A 7,300-nucleotide genomic window follows, 5' to 3' on the forward strand; every position below is an offset into this window, starting at 1 on the left:
TGCAAGCCGCTACCAACAAGAACTACAGGAGAGCACGTATTTCATCTTCTGAATGAATTTATTGAAGAGAATGGCATCGACTGGAAACAATGCGTCAGAGTTTGTACAGACGGTGCTAGAGTGATGACAGGCAGACACAGCAGTGTTCTTGCACGAATTAGAGAGGTTGCTCCAGATATGAAGTGGGCACATTGCAGCATCCACTGTGAGGCCTTGGCAGCCAAGAAAATGCCTGAGGATTTGAAATCCGTGATAGACTCTGCTGTCCAAGTTGTGAGTTGTATCAAGGCTCGACCAATGAATTCACGTCTGTTCAGTGTGCTTTGTAATGAAATGGGCAGCAAACATGTGTGGCTTCTGCTACATACTGAAGTGAGATGGTTATCAAGGGGCAGAGCGCACACGAGGCTCTTTGAGCTGCTCTCTGAGGTACAGATGTTTCTGCATGACCAGCAATCTCTCTTGGCAAGTCTATTTGATGATCCAGTGTGGCTGGTAAAATTAGCCTACCTGGCTGATATAATCACATGTTTCAATGAGCTGAATATGGGACTGCAGAGGCTGTCTTTAACAATTTTTTACATGATTTGACAAGATCACTCCTATAAAGAAAGAGCTGCAGCTTTTTGTTAATAAAATCAATGCAAGTGATGTCTCCCAACTGAATAACTATCTGCACACACATGGTGTGGCATTTTATGCTGCTGTTCATGATGTGATTGAGTGCACCTCTTGTCATTGGAAGAACAGTTCTCAGAGTACTTTCCAGTTGAGGCTACAGCAGACTGGATCAGAGTGTTCTTCTTTTAAAATCCCACAGCTTAGCTTCCAATAACCTCTTCCATACTTTTTCTTCTTACATTTTTCAATTCAGTACTTATGCATTGTGATCTGAGAACCAGATCGACTGAACAGTCACATTTGATACAAAAATATAATCAAAGGAACAAGTAAGTTTATATCATGCTGAAAAAAAGAAAGAAAACAACGTTTCGGCTGTGGAGCCTTCTTCAGCCTTCTTCTTCCACACCTGAAGAAGGCTCCACGGCTGAAACGTTGTGTTATACAGGGTTCTGTGATGTAGACTGACTCATCTTTCCCTTCTGGATGTTGTTTAAACCATTTCCTAGCATGTTCGTAATGCCACGGCAGTGCTTCCGCTTTTGGGTCTAGATTCGATACAATATTACACAAAACAGAAACGAAAATTATGTCCAGTTTCAGGGGGATGTTGGGAACTGTCCTCCCTCCGTCTTCTATTGTCCTGTCGGCCCTTTGTATGTATTCATATTTGTTGTTCCAGATAAAATGAAAAACTATTCTTACAACCTCTTTCCTGAATAACAGAGGCAGAGGGAAAATGTACGCTAAAAAGATGAGTGGACAAGATGTCTGTTTTAACTACTGCTATCTTTCCTGTATATGACAGTTGTATACTTTTCCAGCGACCCAGTTTTATTTTCAGAAATCTTAGTTTTACTGTCCAATTTAACCGTGCTGACCCATGCATTTCAAAACTTACCCCCAAAGCTTTAATAGGTCCAGATACTAACTTTAATCCACCCGGTGTCTCTTTCCTGTTTCTCCATGTGCCAAAATATTTTATTTTGCTTTTTCCGATGTTGAGCCTCGAACCCGATGCTTCTCCGAAATGTCCATTGATCTCAAGTGTCCTCATGACTCCCCTGTCTGAGTCTAATAGCAAGACTGTCGTCTGTGTAAGCTGCAAGTTAAGCTTACTGGCCCCTACTGCCAGGAATCATTATACCTGTTACCTTATTATTTTTAACATTGGTTCTAGGCAGATTACGTATAGTAAAGATGACAGAGGGCACTCTTGCCTTACTCCCTTCTTGATGGCAACCGTCTCTCCTAAAAACCCATCGATGTTGACTCGAGTTCCATCATTGATATACAATTGCCACAGCCAACCAATACATTTTCCCCCGAAACCAAATCTTTCTAAAACTTGCCATAAAAAACTGTGATTGACACGATCAAAAGCTTTCTCCTGGTCTAAATTATTAAAATTAGTGGTAAGTGCCTATCTTTGACCCAACTTATAGTATCTCTGATCAGGTGTAAATTCCAAAGTAGCGTATACTCTTTTACTCCACAAGTTTGATCATGGGAGCTGAAAAGGGGGCCTGCCTGCTTGCCAAGAAAGTTGAGAGTGAGAAAGTGCACAGAGGGAGGGAGAGAGAGACACAGATGGACAAGAGATGAGACTCGAGAAGAAGGAGCTCCAGTCCACCTCGCTTGCTTGCTGGTTATGTCTGTCTTTTCACTGCTGAGAGAAGGTGGTGCACCGTTCCCGGAGGTGCTGCAATACCGGGCCGATGTGTGGAGAGGATGGAGCAAGCTCCTGATCCAGCTCCCTGTTCCAAAAACGGTTTAATATGTAGTCCTCCGATGGGGGACGTATCAAGATATTAAACTGAAAGAGCATTCTTTTTTTACAAAATATACCTTATTTCCATACTTCAACTAAAAAAAAGGAAACATTCTCACAAATAATAAACATAGCATGCAGTAAAAAAACTTTTCGAACAGCGGTGATTGTCCGTTATCAATCTATGCAAATCTATGACGGGGACGGATTTGTGCAATTAAAGAGTCCCTCCAAGCCCTATCACTTGCTTGTGTCCGTTAGTCCCTGTTCAGGGCCCAATGTCCTTTCCAGGACTTCATCCTCCTTCTGAGGTTCGCCAGGATCCTCTCCTCCAGCTCCCTTGCTCCCCACTCTGTTGTGCCAGATGAGAGTGTTCCTTGCATCCCACAGGCCTTTTTTTGTAAGGGACAGTAGTAGCCAGAGTAGGAACTGTGTCCCCTTGTCCAATCCGGTAGGTGCCAGCCCCAGCAGAATGTACTGGTAACTAAGCACCGCACCCGTTCCCAGGAGTTGCATAATGTTGTCCATTCTGCCCCACACCGCTTTGGCGAAGGGTCAGCTCCAGAACGCGTGCTCTTGAGTCTCCTCGACAAAACACGTGTCCCGGGGGAAATGCGGCTTCCTGGTGATCGAGTGTCGGTAGAGGACTTGTCTGGTTGCCAGTCTCTTGTGTACGGCCATCCAGTTGAGGTCCTTCAGTTGGTTGTCCAGTTCTTTTGGCTGCATCCTTTCCCAGACTTGTGTGGGAATCTGCAGCCTTTCATCTGCGACCAGATGCCCCCTCACCTCTTTGTACAGGGCTCTGTGGTTGGTGCAGAGCTCTGGCTGTCTCCTGGCCTCGTACCTCCTGCTCCACTTGACAGCGTGGGTGTAGAATTCTGGTTGCCTCTCTGTCTTGGGCCCAGTGTTTGACCACTGGACCAAGTGCCTCATCGGGATGGAGAGCTACAGCCAGACAAAGTACTGGTACTTGTGGCCGATGGGCTCTTGCAGTGCCCGACAGAGGTTGCAGAAAAAGATGCAGTTGAGTTTCAGGGGGAAATGTGGGACATCTCTACCCCCTTCCTCGACTAGCTGGCACATCCGGTTCCTCGTGATGTACTCGTACTTGCCACCCCAGACGAAGCCGAAGATCATCCCTTGCAGCGCTCGTCTGAGTCTGGCCGGCAGCAGGTACACCACCGCCAGGTAAACCAAAGCCGGCAGGATGTCTGCTTTCAACACCATCACTTTCCCTGTGTAGGACAGCGACCGCGTTTTCCACAGACCCAGCTTTGCATTCACCCTGGCGATCCTCTCGGTCCAGTTGCTGGTCTCATTGTTCTGGTTCTAAAAGGAAACGCCCAGTATTTTGAGGAGCTCTGAGCAGAGCTCGAGACCCTCCGGTGCCGTCATCCTGTCCTTCCAGGGCCCGAAGAAGATAAGAACATATTTTGGTTTTTTTACGAAAGTTTTATTCAAAACACAGCAAAATCATCACGTCGGTCACGCCTCACCATACAGTCTCAAGGGCAAATAACATTTTCACAATTCAACAATCAATAAATGAAATCCCAAATCAAAAGATTCTTCCATTTTTCCTTTGCGGCAAAGTAACCCCACCTCCAAACATCCCTTAGAACCCTCCCTCGCACTATCCCCTTAACCTTCTCCACCACCCGTTTCACAGACCGCACAACATTCAGCTTGGCTAGCTCTTCTCTTGAATCCCACACCACCTGTTTTATTAGACTTGCAAACAACCAACCCAAAAACCCACTGTACATGGAACAACAGACCTCATACATGCCTCAAACCACAAACACACAAAACTCTTAAACCGCCCCTCAACCCCACCACCAAGGACTTTACACAGCCCTGAAAAGAAACTACAATCTAGTTCAGGAGTAAATTTGGAACCCCCTCCCTCCCTCACTTACATCCATGTACATAATATCCCTCTTAATGTATTCATACTTCCCTCCCCACATAAACTCAAAAACCATCCGGGTCAGCAGTCTCCTGAATGTCTTCGGCAGTGGATACACCAAGATACACCAAGGCCGGCAGTACATCAGCCTTCAACACAACCACCTTCCCGACAAAGGATAATCACCGTGTTTTCCACAACCCAAACTTGACTCTTACTTGCGCAAAAATCAAATTCCAATTATGCAGCTCATTCCCTTCTCTCCGGAAAACAACCCCTAAAATCTTCACCCCATCCCCCAGGCACTGTCCACACTGTGTGCCACCCGCCACACTCCATCGCCACAGACTTCTGCACATTGAGTTTGGACCCTGAAGCCCCTGCAAACTGCTCAAACCTGTATAAAGCCTACCTCACACCACCCTCAGATGTCAAGAACAAGGTGGCATCATCCGCATATTGTGAAATTTTGACCACCTCCCCTCCACTCCCTGGCAAACACAGCCCGTGCACCGCTGGATCCGCCCTCAAGTAGCATGCCAGGGGTTCCAGATACAATACATATACAAACAGTGGGGATAAAGGGCACCCCTGCCTCACCCCAGAAGACTGCAAGAACCATTCTCCCTGAGGCCGTTCACCACCAGCCTACTACCTACTGCTGCATACAGAATCCCTAACCAATTAAAAAAAAAACTCCCCAAAACCTAAATGTGCCAAAATCCGTGATTAACCCTGTCAAATGCCTTCTCTTGGTTCACATTGACCAGCAACAGAGGCACTCTCTGGGCCTCTACCTATGCCACCACATCCCTAATCAGTGCCAAATTCCCTAATACTGACCTCCCTGGGACTCCACAAGTTTGGTCCAGGTGTACCAAATCTGGCATCACAGTCCTTATCCGTTCTCACCAGAACCTCTCCAATTAACTTGTAATCTGTGGTCAACAAGGTGACTGGCCTCCAGTTTCTTAGATCTGTTGCATTCCCTTTCTTAAATAATAACACTATCAGGCCTTCCCTCATTGTTCTGCTCAACCTGCCGTCCCTATATATTTCATTCAGGACAGCAAGGAGTACTGGCCCCAACAGATCCCAGATGGTGGCATAGAACTCCTTAGGGAGCCCATCCACCCCAGGACTTTCCCATCCTTGAAGAATTTAACAGCATCTTCCAATTCCTCCAGTGTGAAAGGATGCTCCAGATCCTCCGTCCCGCTTCTGGTCAGTCGTTTATCCTAGAAACTCAGGAAAAAATCCCCCATCCCTTCATCAACCTTCTTTTCCTCTAACAAATCGGGATAAAAATCTGTTGCACACCTCACCATCTCTGCACTCTTCTTCACAACAATGCCGTTTCTGGTACGCAGTGCCCAGATCACTGTCCCCCTCTGTCTCACCCTTACCCGCTGTAAGAAAATGGTGCAGCACTTCTCATTTTGCTCAATAAACTCTTGGCACCTTCGTACCAGGAACCGTCGAGCTCTTCCTTCGAAGAGAGATCTCAGGCGAGCCTTCAGAACTGCTAGCAGGTCATGATCCATGACCAGCCCTGCGCTCTCCTTGGCATACAAAATCTCAACCCTTCTCATGACCTCCGCCACCTATTTTATATCCATTTTTTTTTAAAAACAAAAACCGGTACAGTCAGAGCTATATCAGAGTTTACCATTTAAAGGCATAAAGGTTATAGCATAGTTATATATAATGGCTTAGGAATATATACTGAGCTCCTCTTTTAAATCTAAAGCTCTCAAAGGCTTATCCCACAAATCTTTAAAACGGTCCAGAACCTGAATCTTAACTTTTCCAAAGAGATCAAGTCTCAGTCTCAGAGAGATCAAGTAATTCCCAGAGAGCTAGAGAGTGAGGCTCGTCACCCACCCACCTGGTCATGATTGCCTTTCTTGCCAGCATCAGGGCAGGCTGGACTACTTCTCTATGGTTCAGCAGCTGAACAGGCAAGGCTCCCAAAATGCACGTGAGAGGATGAGGATCTAACTGTATAAAGCTATTTTTTTACATATCTCCCACCAGAACCTCTGGACATATGTACATTCCCATTGACAGTAAAACAGTGTTCCAACCTGGGTTTTACATTTAGGGCAGTTAGGTGATGTGCCTGTGCTAAATTTGCTATAGCTCTCTGGAGATATATATCCTCTATGTAACAACCTGTACTGCATTTCTTTATACCGGTTACAGACGGAGATTGTTAAAGGCAATGAAAGAATAGTTTTACAAGTGTTATCATCTATACAGCACCTCAGGTCCTGGCTCCAGATTGTCTGTAAAGATTTTTGGAAGTCTACCTCATGCCTAGACAAGAAAGTGTAAAATGTGGATAGAAATTTCATTGAGTTCCCGTTCTTTAGAAAGATTTTTTCTAGTGTGTGCGAGCTGCTGAATAAGTCAAGACCACCATTCTTGGTACTCACATAATGCCTGATCTGAAGATATTTAAATAAGTCTCTTGTTGGTATATTATATTGTGCTTGAAGACACTCAAATGATTTAAATCCCCCCCCCTTCAAATAAGTCAAAAATTCTATGTATACCTGCTGCTTGCCAATTAGTAAAGTGAGAGCCTCTTTTCAGGAGGTAGGTCCGGGTTACCCACAAGTGAAGATAGCATATAAAGAGAGGGATAATAACTAAAGAATTTAGTTATCTTGCTCCATGTTCTCAGTACATTTATTATTAAAGGGTTCTTTTTAGCTAGTGGAGGTACATTAGTCATTTTCCTGCCTAAGAGGTTTACAAGAGAGGCTGGTTTACCGTGTTCAGCCTCCATATCTACCCAGGTGGAGTCTGGGGGTGCATGAATCCACTGCTGGAGGATTCTTGCTTGTATTGCCCAGGTATAGTATTTCAGATTTGGCAATGCACATCCACCGTAATCCCTGGGTAACTGCAAAGTCTTATATTTGATTTTTGTTTTTTTTCCTGTCCACACAAATGTTGATATTGCTTTATTCATATCCTTTATGTCAGCTTTA

General features: G+C 45.2%; 1 pseudogene; it reads right to left on the reverse strand.

Annotated features, from left to right (window-relative positions):
* Window positions 1–2,298: 2,298 nt before the first annotated feature.
* On the reverse strand, window positions 2,299–2,467 carry LOC148647716 (U2 spliceosomal RNA; annotated as a pseudogene).
* Window positions 2,468–7,300: the final 4,833 nt, after the last annotated feature.

This window comes from Lepisosteus platostomus, chromosome 15 (assembly GCF_059453375.1).
Source record: "Lepisosteus platostomus isolate fLepPlt1 chromosome 15, fLepPlt1.hap1, whole genome shotgun sequence".
NCBI lineage: Eukaryota > Metazoa > Chordata > Actinopteri > Semionotiformes > Lepisosteidae > Lepisosteus > Lepisosteus platostomus.